General features: G+C 45.3%; 1 protein-coding gene across 2 annotated transcripts in view; it reads left to right on the top strand.

Annotated features, from left to right (window-relative positions):
• Positions 1-17,009, top strand: part of GUCD1 (guanylyl cyclase domain containing 1) — a 118,988-nt gene that overhangs the window by 27,411 nt on the left and 74,568 nt on the right. The window lies entirely within an intron of this gene.

The following is a 17,009-nucleotide window of genomic DNA, read 5'->3' as shown; positions in this document are numbered from 1 at the left end:
CCACTGCTGCAGCGACCTTCACCAACTTTGTTTGTACTAGTTTCGCTTCATCTGCCAATCTTCTCTGCGCCACCTCCTTCTCCCTCTTTTATTCGCTTACAGTGGTGCACTATTATGCTCTGAATTTCGGGCCATCCTTTCGCTTCAATACCCGCTATTTTGTCGAGCGCCTTTTGCACCTCTTTTGGGAGCCCCCTTTATTATGAAGTAAAATAATGATGTTGATTGATACCAGGGTGTGCCCGTTTCTGCTCTCCACATCTCTTGGACCCGAAAAATGTAATCCATAGCATCTTCCCCGTCATTCATTGTACATTGCATTACTGACTGCAAATCTGGGGTATCTGGAAACGTTTCCCGCAAAGCATCCCACACCCTTGCACGCACTGTGTTGAAAGAGGCACCATCATGGCGATCGTAGTCTAACGTTACTCCCGGGAAGCCAGCTTTGACCCATACTCTGTCAGCCTGATCCCCGACTGCTGATACTAGCAAACTTTTCACGTCCCCTATCGCTAGAGGTACCATGGCTGTGTGTTTCTCAAAAGCATATATCCACTTGCTCGCCCCTCCTGATAACGGGGGCAATAACTTTAGTAAATTGGCCTTATCCATCTGAGCCCAGGGTATGTAATTCGGCCTCCCTCCTCCCCTGTGTATTAGTGGGAGCTGCAACATTCCCTTCGTCGTTGTATCCGTACTCGCCTTCATTCCTGATTTTCCTAACGATGCCATTTTTCCCAACCTGTTCCTTAGTCGCCCTGTCCACTCATCATCGATCGTTCTCATTGAGCATGCGCCATCCAACCCTTCGCTTCCCCCTCCCATTGCCATACGTAGCCTTTCACTTTCTTCTAAATCATCCCCTATATCACATAGTAGCTCCTCTCTGCCTCCTGTGGGCCTCTCTTCGTTATCAGTACATCCCTCTCTTTCCTCTAGTTCAATTATTCGTGTTGGTTCTTCCTGTATCCTAAACAGTATCTCGCCGTTTTTCCACCCTTCTTCGAATGTTCTACTCTCGTTCTGCACTCTGGATGCATGCTCTGATCTAGCTGCATTGAGTGCAGTCCGCTCACATATGCTTTTTATTCTCGAGAGCTCATCTTTGGCTATAGAGAGCCTTGATTCTAAATCGCCTGTTAATTTTTCTATATCCACCCTTGGTGTGCTCACCTGTTCTCGCTCCCTATGACTCTCGTATGGCGGGGGTGCTGTTGGCCCTTGGGTGGCGGTAGTTATCGGTGGGGGTACATAAACTGGGTCACTGTATCCCTCCGCGGGTACTGGCTTGTTTAGTATTGGGTACAACCTAGTTACCTCTATCTCTGGCTCCTCTTCTGGCAATACCTTATCCTTTTGTATCATTAGTGGATTGTCAGTGGTAGATGGTAGATCAGGATCTAATTCCTTTGCCTTAGGTGGGGGTATCTCTTCAAACAGCCTCCATAGGTCTAATATTTCTCTCTTATTATGCAACTGCTTCCCCTTGTATTTCAAACAAATGCATGTGGCTACCATATCTAGGACACTCTTGTCAAATGAACCCCCTTCGGGCCATATCTGAGGTAACCCCTCCCCCTTCAACTCTGTGATCCATTGGTCATGATATTTCTTAATCCGTTCTGCATACCCAGGTAGGTTTTTACAAATGTGTGATAAGGGTGTTTCTGCCCCCATACTTCGTGCTCACCTGACACTTACGTATCCCTATATATCTCGATATCTCAATATAAACGTATCACCATGTGAGTTCGCGTATTTATGTCTTACTGAATCGTGGTGACCTGCATATTCTCTCTCCACCTGTACACCATAAGAATGGCTGCGCTCAGCCTCTATTCTATCCTCTTTGGGGACACGTACAAGAGCAAACCATCAGTAATTTCGACAATGTTACCCAACAAACCAAAAAAGTAAACACTCACTTCACCACATTACTCTCTTCTGTATGATATTTACTCTGGTCACACTTACCATGACCATTCCATAATTATGCATTCCTGGCCACTTCTACATACTCATTATAACAAAATATGTCCTGACACATACGATCTTAACACACCCATAGGCAGCACTCTGTTCACAGCTCAGTTTATCCTCCCTTTCCTCCCTAGCCGGCTGTCCCTGTCCATCTTATTCTGAGGTATATGTATATATCTATATTTGTTGCTCAATTTTAAAGTAAAACTGTCTTTCTGTTTAGCTTATGTCTTTGTTTTTGTACTGACCCACTTTTATTTTCCCGTAAACCTAAAGAAAAGAATAGCAGTCACTAATATATTCTCTGTGTCTTCCTTTACCAGTCACCTTTATCTCATTTTCCACTTCTTCATATATTCCAAGTACTAGTCAAGATAGCACTATGCGGCGCCGCCTTCCACCCCCTCGCGGAGCTAGGTTCCCGTCACTTTTATCTCTATTCACTTCTTAATCCTAATGGCCATATGCAAAGAAAAAAGCAAAGAAAGTTTAAGATGGTCTTAGTAGACCCAAAGTGCCCCTTTTTAACCCGCCTCGTTCCCTGTCCTAAATTTCCTCCTCTACTCCCTTTATGATCGCTCGCACTCAATACTCACGTGCCCGTCTTGAACCGAGAATCTCCGAAACTGGGTCCGTCCAGGCAGTGTTGCCGTACGCTCAACAGTCAGCCCCGGCTCCGGCGAGCGGTACTAAAAGGGGATTTTTCAACCGGGATCCCGTACCCCCTCTCTGGTGAGTGCGCACTTCTGAGCGTACCGGTCACCATTGGCGGGCAGCCTCCCGGAGCCGGCACACCGTGCGTACCCCTTTTCGACCAGAGATTTTCATGCCAAAGGGGACGGTAGGGATATGTTGGGAGAAAAATAATAATCACGCTTTCGGGGTCACCACTGAAGGCAAGCGTCCCCAACCAGCACGATCCTCCCCGCAATGAGAGACAAGGATGGGAATAAGGCCAAGACAAAGTGCGGGTGAGCGTAAATGGGAGTTTATCAAGCAGAATAGGGCATGCAAAGAACTCTGCAAACTCCGAGAGCGCTCTGTCTGACAATAGCAAAGACAGGCGTATATGTTTACAAAAACCGTCATCAGAACCTACATACTATAGGGGGCACAAGTTCATTGGGATTGGGTGGCGACGACTAGCTATAGGTGCTGCTGCGATGTGGCTGGAGGATGTCACTGGTTAGCCTTCGTTGGTTGGGCTGGGCCTGGCGGGTCAGCTGGGTTCATCCGGGCGGTGTCGTTGTGCCACTGTGGCCAGTGTCGGAGATGAATGTCTTTTCCTGACTTCTTTGCCCTAGGCCATGCACACCGCAGTCATTCACCTATTTGCAAAATTATCTTCTTTATTAAATCTTCCAATAGGTTATTCTACAGGTTAATGCAACACAGGAGGAATGCACCTAGAGTGGGGTTTGTTGGCGATTCATCAGTACATGGTTACCAGCGTCCTGTTGACCGGGTACCATAGGTCGTGGGGTTGGGTCTCGGGGCATGGGACAGCCGATACATGCCATCATGTCTTGTTAGAAGTCATTATGGATGTGTTGCTGTGATGTTGCCATAATATTGGATGTCCTAATTTTACAGGGGCCATTAACCTAAGGTGAGCCGGTGGGTTGTGGGGCTTAAGAAAGGGCGCCTCTGGATTTGTGTTTTCAGGCTGAGGTTTACTGCTGGGTTGTAAATAATACAGGTGGAGGGCCGTGGCCTTGGGTGCTGCAGAGGGAACTACAAATCTTTGAAGCGGCTCCAGCCGAGCTGGAGGAGGTGGAGCAGCGCGGCACAGGCCGCTGCTTTCTCGTCTGGCAGGCTTCGCTGGGAGGAAGGGGGAATGGCCTTACATATGCTCACAAAGGTATCTTCCTCGTGTGTTGCCGATTTTAGGTGAAAGTAGCATAAACATTCAAATAATATACGATACTAATTGAGTCATTCCAAAGCTCACGTTTTAACATTGCTAATGCCTCTCATATAGCCAATCCGAGCACATTACTTGTACATTACTTGTACACTATGTTTTTAACAACTACAACATTTTGTTATATGCTCATACATTCACAGTAAGTGAGGTAATAGTGAGGTTGGTGGAGCGCATAGAAACAACTCTCCACTGCAACTGGCGGCAGTGGCACATAGTGGGCTTGGACACACACACATGTAAGGTGCATTTTCATTCACCCTTTGCACGAGCCCTCAATATGGTTGCATTTGTCTTTCTTTGCACTCTAGCAGCATTAGTTTGGTTATGGCGCGGGACCGTGGGGTACAATCTTTTCAATGACACACCTAACAAAAAACCCCCGGGACGCTTTTACTATTTGTGCATAACTGCAGGGATGTGGGTGCTTCATTCCTAGTGCCATATGGGCACACATTCTGCCACATTTATACGTTTTTACAGGTCTTTCAGTCAGAGAGGTTGTGGACAGAACGCTTCCATCGCAGGTAGTTTTCTCATTAGTATTTGGGAACTTTGCTTTTGTCAAAGGACCATTTTACAGTTCTTTTTCCACCCAGGCCCTGCTGGCCGGAGCGATACACTGCAGAAGGTGAAATGTTACAGTGTTGGTATCTTACACTAGCTCATGTTCCCTGTCCTAAATTTCCTCCTCTACTCCCTTTATGATCGCTCGCACTCAATACTCACGTGCCCGTCTTGAACCGAGAATCTCCGAAACTGGGTCCGTCCAGGCAGTGTTGCCGTACGCTCAACAGTCAGCCCCGGCTCCGGCGAGCGGTACTAAAAGGGGATTTTTCAACCGGGATCCCGTACCCCCTCTCTGGTGAGTGCGCACTTCTGAGCGTACCGGTCACCATTGGGTGTGGCCACAGGGATAATTGAAACTCTCCAAAGGTGGGGGCCGCGGTGCAGTGCGCAGGGCTCACACCATCTTCATTAGACAAAATGGTTTCCGAGGCCTAGCTAAATTCAGCAGGTTTGGTCAATGTCTTCGGCAGGTGACCCACCCACCACCTGGGCCCTGGTGGTAGGGAGGGGACCCCTGACGAGCCATGGCCCTCACCGGGGGAGAGAGTGCATGGGAGGGGGGTCTTTTGGACCATCCTCCCCTACAAGGGGCATAGCAGAGCCAGCGGTATCGTGGAGAGATGAGTGGAACGAGAGTGAAACGCCGGAAGACCAGCGTTTGGAAGGGCAAAAACGCTGAAACAGGGAGAGAAAGACTGGGATGGTGGTGAGACCGTCTCGTGGCATGACCATACAGCAGCTGTGATGGGCCTGTTAACCGACGCCAAGACCCAACTGCAACAGGAGTCAAATCCCTGACCTCGGTGCAGCCGCTGCTGAGCCAGGCAGGAAAAGGAAAGCAAAGTAGTCCCGAGACGATAAAGCGGGGGAGAGGAATGGATGGTTACATCCCTGAATTTAGCAAACCCATACAGAAAAGGGTTTTCACAAGGGAGAGTAAGAAATTAAGTTGAAGCCAAAAGGGCTACAAGAGCCCGAGAACAAGAAGTAACCTTTTTTTTTTTTTTTTTTAAATTCAATTTTTATTGATTTTTGGAAAACAGCATAGGTACGCAAATTACAAGATTTGGGCAATCGCCCTCAACAAATCAAACTATAAGCCATTATTCCCTGCGTTTGTACCCACCCCACCTCACACAGTATCTCGAGCGCTGCTGTCTACTTATGAAGTAACCTTTTTTAAACACTTGATCAACCTGGAGGGTTCCATTACTCAATCCTCAGGTAAGCTGGAGGAGCCAAAACGGTTATTGGAGCCACGGAAACCAGATTGCTGGACACAGACAGACACCCAGGAGAGACCCTGATGAATTGAGCACATCGGAGGGCGAGAAGGCTTTGGGGAGCCCTAGAAGAATACGTAACTTCTTTGAACCCTTGGAAAAGGAACCTAGAGGGTTCAATTTCTCAATTCCAAATCTGGAACCAACTGAAAGACAACATCCTAGTGGATAGAATCGTAAGAATAGAATCCTTTCTCCCTTTTAAGGAACTGGAACCATTGGATGTATGCCTAGATTTAGAAATTGTTAAAAGGTACCTGAAGAAAGGACTGAAAACTGTATTTGAACAAATTATTAAAACCCATGTTGGCACAGTACTTGTGAGCAACCCAAGTAACGTGGGGCAGAAGAAGCCCGGGTGGAAAGGCTACTGCGCTGGCTTATTTATGTTCTAACAGTGATAGGGCAGATGAGGGTTGTTTCGACTGACGACTATTTTTGATTTGGAAAATTGACAAGCACCCTTAATTTACTTTGTTAGGCAAGGAAAATCCCTCATAGTAATAATTCTACAAGAAAATGCCTGCTTTGTGCTATGAGAAACTTTTTGCTAGGGGATTAAAATGGTATATTAATTAACTTGCTGTCACAATAAATAATTGAAAAACCATCTTGTTGACTCTTTAAACAAACAATTGTGATTTATGTTAAACATCATGTTATTTCATGTTTTCGCTCATCCTTGAGGTCATAATGTCCATTTGTTCTGCTGTCCATGAATGAATCCAATATAAGCATGTGTAATTTCAAATTTTGTATATATAAAATCCTCAGTTATTCTTTTGTATCGATGTCCTCTACACGTGTTTCGCCTCAATTGGCTCATCGGGAGGATTATTTCTATAGTAACAGCTAACATTTGCGGTCTATCTAGAAGTGATTCTGGCTAATGTTCACGATTTCATTTGAGTGAGTCACCTGCTTCCATCCAGAGGTCTATCAAGTGTGGGACATGCTAACATTTGCGTTTCTATATGAGAGGCACATGCTACCATTTGCAATTACATCTAAGTGAGGCACATGCTACCATTTACAATTCTATCTGATATGTGGACTGTCTAGATGTCACAGTAGGGTACTATTCATTAAACTTTGGAGTAATCTTGGGCGCACTATCTAGGTGTGACAGTGTTAAGAGGCAGTTGATATCATTGGTGAATCTGTCTGTGTCCGACGCAGGCCGAACTTCACATTTTATCTAGATGAAGCTTAGTTGCAGACTAATGTTCTTGATTACATCCAGGTGTGGTGCAAGCTAAACATCCACAGGTCTGTCCAAGTGTGGCACACGCGAGCATTCACAGTTCAGAGGTAGGTTAATGATAATGTAGCGTGGCAGGGCTTACTGGAGTGAGTAATTGCTCTACCCCCCCCCCACCTGAGCTACACTTACTTTAGTGGTTGGTGCTGGTTGACGGCTGACTACTGGCTTCCCCTGCGGACATCTGCAGACACTGTGTTGAACCGCCTCTGTTGGAGATGCCCTTTGCCTCTGGGCCCCTAGCCGCTGGGGCTGCCCATGGGGGTCTTTGATGTCAGGATAGGGGACCTATCAGGGTGGGAGACGGGTCTGGGAGGCGGGCTATGGGGAGATCACGAAGCAGGAGGCCCGGGATGGAAAAACCGAGTGTGCATGAGGCCAATATTTTTAAAAATGTTTTTTCTTTTTTTTTCTTGCCCAGCAAGGAGTGGGTCAGGAGACACTCACCTGGTCCTGCAGCAAATAAACCTAGTACATGTTCCTTTGGACCATATGTATGCTACACGTTCTTTGTACCCATCTAGAGCCCTCTCTTCCCCCCCCTATGATAAGCCGGGCTGCTCTGTTCACGCTACCAAATTATATTAGTACATGTCATATTAGTACATGTCTATACTAAGATTTGGAGATTCTGTATTGCCCCTAAAATAGTTTTATGAAGCCCCTCATGGTACTTTAGAAAAACTGTCCTAACACTGGTTCGAACAGTTGCTTATTTCAGCAGTTGCAGAAACAATAAACTTGAAAGCATGTGACTACGATCTCTGTCTCATGGTAAAGTTGCAGCATGCTATGTACTAGCTCCCAGTTCCCCAGCTATAACTCCCGTTTACTCTGATATCCAGGGGACAACAAATCTTTACTTTGCTCCATGCCTGGTTTTATGCTAAATGCAGGCTGCCTTAACACCAGTGGGTGTCTGTGATGCTGGAAATGCATTGGAGGGTCAGGGCCTCCCTGTCCTCGCCCTGTACTCCTTTTTCATGTGTGTTCTGTGTTGTTTTCTGCACAGGAGTCGATGTGGGACTCCTGGCAGTGCAGTTCTTACTCTTTTTGGTTGTGGCGAACAGACCCTTGGGATACCCTTATGGCACCCATGGGTGGGGGTACAACCCTGTATCCCTAGTGTATGTTTTTGGGCACCTGTGTGGGACCTACAGAACAGGGTATGGGCTGGTGGCAGCTACATGCTGAATTTGACAGGTGCTATGAGTATCCTCCATTTTGGGATACCCAGGCCTAGCATTTCGGTGCTGGACTGCCCCAGGGCAGGACAAAGACTGATATGTTTGGTATATTTCTTCTCTGTGAAAGATAGTGAGCTAAAGACTCTGGGTAAGTCTCTCGTAACCAGGACTAATGTCTGGCAGAGGGACTCCCAGGACCCCCCTTGTTAATTTGCATATTTAAGTAACTTTGGGTCTCACCCTAAGTTACTAGGAGAATCCAGACGTGGACCCCTTACTCACTATTCTTAGAGAGGCACAGATCCACCCTACTGATGAGGTCCAACCAGACCGAAACACGTGTCTGGGGTTTCTGTTGGTACTCTTGTTCAGAGGAGAATTGCCTAGCATTTCGGTGCTGGACTGCCCCAGGGCAGGACAAAGACTGATATGTTTGGGATATTTCTTCTCTGTAAAAGATAGTGAGCTAAAGACTCTGGGTAAGTCTCTCGTAACCAGGACTAATGTCTGTCAGAGGGACTCCCAGGACTCCCCTTGTTAATCCTGCCATTGGAATCGGTTTATTCCCCGATAGGAAATGAGATGGCCCCTGTGGCCTCTTGCTTTCTATTGCCTGCTACCCTGTTGTTGGGTGGAAGTTCCATATATGGTATTTTGGGGGAAAGTCCAGGCCAGACTGGCTGGAGCCTTCCCAGTGACTGTATGTTGTGGGTACACCCCTGTGGTGGGACCTGGGTGAATGGAGTATGTGACCAATATACATTTCATGTTTTGGGTGTCTGGTTTCTGGTGTGTGATGCAATGAATTGCAGCCTTGCACTAAACTGGTATGAATGCAGGGTGGTGTGCTGAAATGCTGAGTACTTGCCCCAATCCACATTCCTTGTTGCGAGTGTCTAGATGGAAGAGAATGGCCTGAATGCACTGTGAGCCTGATTGGCTGCCTGCTTGCATGAATGCCCTTCTGATTGATGGGCTGCCTGAGCTTGGCACAGCAGTGTGAATGAGAAACTGAAGAGTATATCTGGGGACCTCTCACTTACCAGAATTGTTCAGAAGCTGAAGTCGAAACTTGATGCTTAACCTTGAAGCCCAGCTGGAAGAAGGTCCTTCTGCTACTTTCCTTTGAGGCAATCCGAAAGCTGTCGTGTCTCCAAGAACTGATCCAAGAGAAGACCTATCTAGGAGACCTCTCCCCGAGCTACGAGGTAACATCGTGCAGAAAGCTAATCTTCACCAAGGCTCCCTGGAAGCCAGTCCTTGAAAGACTGTCGACCGGAGACTGGGACCGCCAAGGAATCTGAAGTGAAGCACCCGGATATCAAAGTCCATCGTCGTCAACCAGGGTTCGGAGGACCGCCCTAACCACTGGAAGCCTGTTGAGTCATGTTGCCCAGAAGCGGGGACAGCTTGACGCTGTGCTGCCGACGACCAGAGCCGCACCACTCCACCTTTGCCTAAGACACTTTGAAATCAAGGACTCCCTTGCAATCACTGTCACCCACTTTGGAAATTCGAGGTCATCGGTGAACCGAGGAGAATTAGCCGGTGGGTTTCCCACCACCTGAAGTCCACAAAAACACAGATGAAGATGCGAAAGCCAGCCGTGGTTGAGTCCTGATTGCCGATGCCCGCTGCCGGGCCTACGTTCTTCATCAAGTGCTCTTTGCAGCAACAGAATCTCGTCATCGGGTGTACCGCACGCCTCCTGTTCACAGGACGTCCACAACCGATTGTCGACGAGCACTGCGAAGGTCGAAGCTGCTATCTCGACGACAGTGTTCACATTTCTTTGAGGAATCTCGACGCCCTGTGGCTCCTGCTTTTAAAGGGAGTTCACCCACGAGGATCCGTTGAAGAAACTCTGCTAAACCAGGTACATTGGGGTAGTAGAACATTTCTTAGCAGGAAACCAGACTATTTTAAACATATATGGACTGGGCTTCTTGATACCCTTTTTTTTTTTTAACCTTCACTTTTTTTTTTGAGTTGGGTACTGAACAAAGCTAAACCCTATTACTCCTGTTTTTTGTTTGAATTAATTGCTGTTGCTGCTGTTTGCATTGTTTATTTTTTTTCTTTTTTAATTGCTCTTGTCAAACATTTTTTCTGTAACTGTCCCTTGTCTGAATTGTTCTTGTCAAATATTTTATCTGTAGTTGTTTCTTGTTGCCTCATGGCTTACTCCTTGAAAACTGACATGCCATTTTCATTAGATCAGAAGGGTCCTTTTACTGCACATACACTGGTTTCCTGTTTATCTCACAAGACCATTACCTTGTCCCCAATAAATGTGGCGGCCATTCCTAAAGGAGTGATTTCATCTGCTCCACCTTTTATGAGCACGGAGTCCGTGCACCTTCCACGAGTATTTTTCCCAGTTGCTCCTATAGCTCCCATAGCCGCCATTCACCAGGAGCCCAGTTCTAACTTTTCAGCGCTCCCATTGTCAGATAATACAATGCTTCACACACCACTTCCGCGCCTTTCCCACCCAAAACAAGGAGCGGTAAATATAGCGATGTCCAGAACCTCCTCACCTTGCATTGACCTTTCCATATATGCTAGCCAATGTGAGTCTCCGACTTCCATGCACCCTGATCCTAATAGTGTGGTGGAACTCTCATCAGATTCAACATCATCTACGAGCTCACCATCCATCTTTTTTGTGTACCCCACCCCACGAAGAGCGCGTGCATCGGCTGCCCTTCCCCCTTCTTCTCCAACACAAGAACAAGATTCTATTTCCATGCATACCCAACCTCCACCACTTGAACTGGATACTACCATCCCGGCTGTCTCCTCCTCACCTTCTATGCTTGCCGTTACCTTAGCAGCTATGCAGTTAAACCTGCAAAGTTTATTTAAACTATATGAAAGCTTGGATGCAAAAATTTCAGACCAAGCAACTCAATTTCAGCAAGTGCTCTCCTCTTTAGAAACGCTTGTACAGTCTTCCAAACCTACTCCTCCAGAAGTTCTGAATACACATGACTGCACTACCGATGATATTTTTATCATCACAGTAGGCTCTGTTAGTTCTCCAGCGCCACGTGCTTTGCTCGCTCCAACCTTGCCAGCTATTGCTAACATCATTACCCCTGAGGTTGGAACTAGCTCTCCTGCTGTTTCTGCCCCACCTAATGCATCATGGGTCAGCATTCCGACATCACCAGCAGGTTCTGAGCCAGTGATAATTCAAATCCCTTCACTGACCATGAGCCCCATAAAAGAAGGTGGCCCCCTGTCTGCTCCGAATGTTATTCGGAAGAAAAAAGCAATTCCAAGAGCATCACGTCCTCCCCCCGCCCCCAAGAAGAATGCAAAACCTATTACTCTAAGACTTCCGAAACAAACAATGAAATCTTTTTTCCAAACCCTGAAACCAAGTACTCGGTCACATGACACTGTCGAAGCAACAACGTGCCAACCAGTGCTGCCCATTGTGGAAACTCCATCTGTGCTACCTACCACACATAACCTTCAAGTGCCTGCACCATCTGTGCCAGTGTTACCAGTGGTGTCGATTCCTATTACCTCTCCATCAAAGCAAGTCTCATTAGGCTCAGTCCCTAGACCTCCAAATCTGGTGATGTCTGCCTCATCTATTTCGTCTGTAACCACTTCCTACCCCCCATTGGACGCTCCCATTCAAGAGCTTGACCAAGTGAACACTCCTGTTCGTAATTCTTTGGACCATGATGCTCGAATAAAAATCCCACCTCCCATCAAGCCTGTGAGCGAAATAGAGGTCGGCGCTGTCGCTATTACTGAAATACGCGATGCAGTTGACTCTTATTTAGCTTCCTATATTCAGCCCCCACCTCCCACTTCAAGCCAAAAGCTCAGAGAACTAAATCCTAATCTGCGTCAATGGCTACTTCCCAATACTGCCAATACAGACGTAGATGTTTTAGGTCTCACCTCTCGGCCCCCTTAGCTTGATGCCATTCCAACCACTACGGCATACGTAGCCTTTTCTCAGACGTCCCCTGATGTTGCTTTGCTCACCAATCCCAATTCAGATGATGTCCCTTCTATGCCCACCAGGCCCTTCTCCATAGACAAACGGAAGTGTCACTCTTTAATTTTGAAATGTCGAGGAGGTAGTTTTGACACCTACGATCTCAATAGACGGAGTGTGTTAAGCTTCTCAGAGCTCGTGGAACTAGAAGATATCTGTTTGAGTGATATTGAACAGATTTAATTTATTTCTGAGTCCACTTGCTCGATTGTGCGCCTATGGATTCCATCGGGTATTGTACTAAACACTGTTTGGAAAGCCAAAATGCAACTGTTCAACATGGGCTTTCTATTAGCACAAGATCCTGCGCGCACATCAATGGGAAATGTAGTTCAACTGTCATCTAACACTTACCCGAATGAATCAACAGTGAAACAAGCCTACTGTAAACAGCCTTATGTCCTAACCACCATTAACATCTATTGAATGCCATGTCACTATCGGTAGTTGGAACACACAAGACCATTCACATCTTCAAACGTCTATTACTAATTTCCAGGCAGAGTATGATATGGTATAGCTTTGCAAGAAACTTGGCTCTTGCTCCCACCGGCATGGAACAATTATGAAATTGCACTACTTCCAGCTATTGCGGGCCTTAAGGGTCGTCCGTCCTCAGGCCTTCTGGAAGCGGTGAACATAGCAAGGGGTTTCACCATTCATCCATGGACCACAGTTTCCGCTTTTATACAACTTGTAAAAATGTCATGTCCATCTCACATCATTGCTTTGATCAATATTTACTGCAATCCTCTTGGGCTAACTGACCCTGCCTTTTATGCAGGCCTAAGCCGTCTTCTTGACTTGATACTTGTTACCCCAGAGATTACAGATACAATCATTGTGGGAGATCTTAATTTAGATTGTCTACACCCCAAAGGTAAAACAACAATTGCAAAGGTCAAGCAGTGGTCAGCATTTATGTTGGAACGTAACTTTCATATGACTAATGGATCGATTAGTGGTGACATTCCAGCTCACCCGACATGGCATAGAGAGGATACAAGTACTACTATTGATTAGAAGTATACACATTCGAATTTTAACAGACCGATACATATGTTTCAAGTTATTCCCCAGATGCATAGCGACCACCACTTGCTTTTGTTAACATTAATCTGGAACTGCGCACCACACAACTCCTTCTCACAAAATTTGATTGTTAACAATGCTAGATCTCGCTTTCGTTGGTCCGCCAGCAATCTTTCTACCTTGTCACAACTATTCATTTCCAATAACCAGTCTTATCATCCTACTCAGTATACTAATCTTCTAATTATATTCAAGAAACCAGTGAAAAATTTGACTGATCAAGAGTCCGCGCACAACATTGTTTCAACCCGTTAGTCAAAGTCAGAAAGAATGAGTACCAACGTGAAAGGAGACTCATTTGCAAACTAAACGAGACAACCCACAACCAACAGTTGAAATCTGCTAAATGCAGGTACCGCAACTGGATGAATCAACACAAAGCTCATATTATTCAGAGGGATGGTGAACACATGCTCAAATTAATAGCAAATAAAAATACTGCTGAAACTTGGGCAATATTTAACCAGTGTGCTCACCAGACCCAAGCTGTTATGCAAATTCTTAATGTGACAGAGGCCCAGTGGATCCAGCATTATACAGCTCTATATGCGGATCCGACCTTCTCCAATTTTGCCTTTCGATCGGAGAGTCCCCAAACTTGGTTTCTTGAATGCTCTCCGTCCATTCTTGAGGACTACATTAAGCACATTAGCTCATCAAGAGCTATGGGACCTGATGTTCTCAGTAATTTCATGTTTAAATCTAATCCCTCTATGTGGACTATAATTCTAAACAATCTTTTTCAACAGATCATGTTTTCTCGTATCATTCCCCACTCTTGGAAAACTTCCATTATAGTTCCTATCCACAAGAAGGGTGACCGCACCCTCCCCTGCAACTACAGGTCGATTGCATTACTGGATGCACCTGGCAAACTTTTTTCCAAACTCCTACTCCGAGATTTCAATCTTTGGACCAAAATCTCCCATACTCGAGACCCCTTTCAGACCGGCTTTCTAGCGGGTATGGGCACGAATATTAACATGCTCTGCCTCAATGCGATTAAGTTCCAAGCGCAAGCAACTAAACATCTATTTTGCTGTCGTAGATTTGCATACAGCATTTGATGCTATCTCTCGGCCTCTACTCTTTGCCAAACTTGCTAGAGATAAATGCCCTCCCACATTACAGCAAATCATTTATTCATTACATTCCAAAATGACTTACTTAGGAGGATTACTATCTATGCCAATTCCAACTGCCCGAGGTCTAAAGCAGGGTTGCCTTTTGGCGTCTGCAATTTTCAACTATTTTTTACATGACGTCCGGCAAATCTTCGAGTCGATACCATCTGATTCACCAAAAATCAACAATCCTTTGATCCAGACTCTTATGTATGCCGATGATTTGGTATTATTTTCTAAAACCCTTTAAAGTCTGCTCGAGGCGTTCAACGGCTACATAATACAAAGTGAATTGCGACACTTTAAAAACACAGATTGTAATGTATAGACCTTCCAATTCGACCAAGCATAAATTCCGGTGGACTATTAACAATATTAACTTGGTAGTAGTTCCAAATTACATCTATTTGGGCATGGTGTTTGATGGTAGCGGCTCAGTTGCTAGCTCACTTAGACGCGGTACAGCATAAGTTAAACACAGCTATCTCCCAAACAAAAATTATAATGCATCGTTTTTGTACCTTTACAATGAAACCGCCGCTGATATACTGGAAACAAAGCTGTCCCCAGCATACTATATGGCCTGGAATCACAACCACCATGGTCCCCGGCAGTGTTAGATAAAATTGAAGCCAAATTCTGAAAAGTGATTCTTCAACTTCCCCAAAGCACTCCGGTGTCTTGGGTGCGCTTTGAATTAGGCCTAACCTCCCTGTTTACTATCGACCAAGGAGATTAATCTCCTAAAATTCCTGTCCGATTACATCTTTAAAACGGAACACCAATTTGTCAAATACTGGTTAGGTGCTATCTATACCATTCTAGTGCAAGCAGACATTACTCTTAATACCCTCCTTAATAATCCTGACAAAGCGAAACAGTTTATCTACCGCTGTGATTGGATTAAGACCAGATCTCGATGTCTTCAATATAAAACTGCTATCCCTGAAAAATTCAGACACAAAACCTTGGGATGTATGGAACTGTACTTACTCAGGTTTCCTTGTAAAAAACACGCTCAGGAATAATCAGGTTGCGCTTCAACTTGTGGCACACAAGAACTTTTGTATAAATGTAAGTGCATCGAGTTGAAGTCATCCTTCTGTCGATTCTGTTCAGATACCAAGGTGTTCGAAACTTTAGAACACATTGTGTTGCTATGTCCAGCTTTAACTCATGTACGATTGAAATACTTTTCTGGTCACTGCAATCATTTGAGTATTCTGGACGCAGTTGAGAGGTGGTCCACATTGCTGTGTACAACAAATGTTTCGTTACAAATTGCAACAGTTAATTTTCTTCATGCAGTGAATCTCACCTGTTGAATTGTTTATGCATTTGTTGTGTTTTCCTGAAAGTGTAAATTAACTCAATCCCTTCTCAGCAGACTGCTAGTCACAATTGAAGATATTTCCTTTCTTTTCTTTCTTTTCCTTGATGTAACTTTGTGTTAGATTGTTTCAAAATGTACATTCAACAATCAATAAATTAAAAAAAAAACACTTTATTTACAGGTTGGCCAGGTGGGGGGTCCTCACACAGAACTGTATCTTTGGCATGGACAAAGTATTCTGCCATTTGTTTAACCCAACTTGTCTTCCTCCCTATGTCTATTGTTGATTCACTTTACTATTTGATTTGTATGCCATTGAAACTGTTATCAGTTAGTGCATTTGAAAGAAGCCAAGAGTTAACTCTGGTACCGCATAGACATTGTATATTTTTATCATATTAGTATTGCCAAAGTACAAGTGTTTTATTGATTGTGTATATATTCTGAACCTTATTTATATAAAGAACTGTGTTATCACATAACCTAGAGTGTGGAAATTCCTTTGTGGGTGCTTGGGGACTACACTGTACTTAAAAACCAGCCTGCATCACCTTCTGAGAGCTTAAGCCTTGATTGCTCGTCCATTGCTACCGCATGGAGAATCTTGGCTGAGGTGCTCTGTGCTTCTACTCTACTATACAGAGCGCAGGAGTACAGAAACCCCCGCCAGTCTTTACACCGGTGGCAGCGGTGGGATGCTAATGGCTTTAAGAACCAGTGTGTAACCTTGCCACCTACAAAATATCCACACTTTGTTGAATTTGAGGTTTAGTTTTGTACTGCGATAACTACATTACAAGCAATGGAATCTATTGCAATGGCAAATTGACTAGGATCAGTTTAGAGGCTCTCCAGCGTGCTTGTGAAGGCGCAGAGAGAGACTAGGGCTGAGCTGATAGCTGCCCTGGTGGACTACCAGACTGATTGTGATGCTCCTGATGAAGGGGGTGAGGCGTGCAACAATTGAGGACCCTGCCCCTGCGGTTGTTATTGAATCTGTTTCTGGGGTGCCACCACTTCTGCTGCCTCTATTCCAAAAGCCAGCACTGTTACTTCATGGAATGCCTTGGAACCTGAATTATTGAGGATGAAATTGGCCTTTGTATATAAAAAGTTGGAAAGCTGAATTTAAGAAGGAGGAGTTGGCACAGCAAGGGATACTCAAAAATAGGGATCTTGAACTCGGAGAGGGATCTTGAAGTGGAGACTTCAGCCAAACCAGTTGAGT

Source organism: Ambystoma mexicanum, chromosome 10, assembly GCF_040938575.1.
Source record: "Ambystoma mexicanum isolate Mex_15411 chromosome 10, UKY_AmexF1_1, whole genome shotgun sequence".
Classification (NCBI taxonomy): domain Eukaryota; kingdom Metazoa; phylum Chordata; class Amphibia; order Caudata; family Ambystomatidae; genus Ambystoma; species Ambystoma mexicanum.
The sequence above is the reverse complement of the archived record's forward strand: the minus strand, read 5'-3'. Positions and strand labels throughout refer to the sequence as shown.